The following is a 1,003-nucleotide window of genomic DNA, read 5'->3' as shown; positions in this document are numbered from 1 at the left end:
ACCAGCTCCCAGATGGCCCGCAGCCTGCTGGTCACCCACTGTCTGCCCTCCTCGACCTCTGAGGTCGTCGAGTCCAGTCCCGGGGGGACCCGCCCACCAGAACAGCAGCGCTGTGGGCTCCGGGCGGGCCAGGGCTCCTGTGGCCCAGCGGTACCACGGGGCCAGGGCGCGGGGCGCTCTGGGGCCCTCCTCTGGGGGCCTCCAGGGGACAGTGGCACAGGCTGGGTCTCGGCCAACTCGCCGCCCAACTGCACGCACAGGGTGCCCTGCTGACCCCGGAGGGACAGGCCCGGAGGCCCGGCCCGCCCGCACCTCGGCGCGAGACTTCCCTCTGGTGCACGGGTCCCCGCCGTGGCCCGGCCAGCCTCCCCACGAGGGTAGGAGGAAGTGGGCGCGGGATACCACAGCCCCCCAGCAAGAAGCGGCAAGGCCTGCTGCCTGGGGCCCAGCTTGGGCCACAGAGCTGGCAGGACACCGCGGGGCGCCCCGCCCCCCCAACACAGGTTCCCCCTAGACGGGCGTGGGAGGCACTGAGGCAGGAGGGTGAGGGTCCGGCTGCCGTCCGTGGGGCCCAGGCCAGGCAGAGCACGGCCCCCACAGACCGGCCAGGCTCAGGGAGGCCAGCGGGCGCTGCACCCACAGGCAGTGACCAGCAGTGACCAACCTGAACATGAGTCTCCAGCCCAGCAGGCGGGAAGGTGGCACCTGCCTCTGGGGCGCCCCACACCCTCAGGGACTGAGTTGGGGGCTCCCAGACCTGTGGGACGCCAGCACCCAGCTGTGGCCGGCTCTGCCCCCCTGGACCATAACCACACTGTCCACGTCTGGCGAGCCTGTGGGCTTAGTGGGGTGGGGGCACAGTGACCCCCCGCGCTGCTCTGAAAGTGCCTGGGCCTGGCCAGGACCGGGCTTCCCGTGGTGGGCGGGGCCGGGCCGAGGGTCGGGCTTCCCCGTGGTGGGCGGGGCCGAGTGGGGGCTTCCCCGTGGTGGGCGGGGCCGGGCC

Source organism: Condylura cristata, unplaced genomic scaffold, assembly GCF_000260355.1.
Source record: "Condylura cristata isolate star-nosed mole 26May11 unplaced genomic scaffold, ConCri1.0 scaffold00069, whole genome shotgun sequence".
NCBI lineage: Eukaryota > Metazoa > Chordata > Mammalia > Eulipotyphla > Talpidae > Condylura > Condylura cristata.
This window is presented reverse-complemented; position numbering follows the sequence as displayed.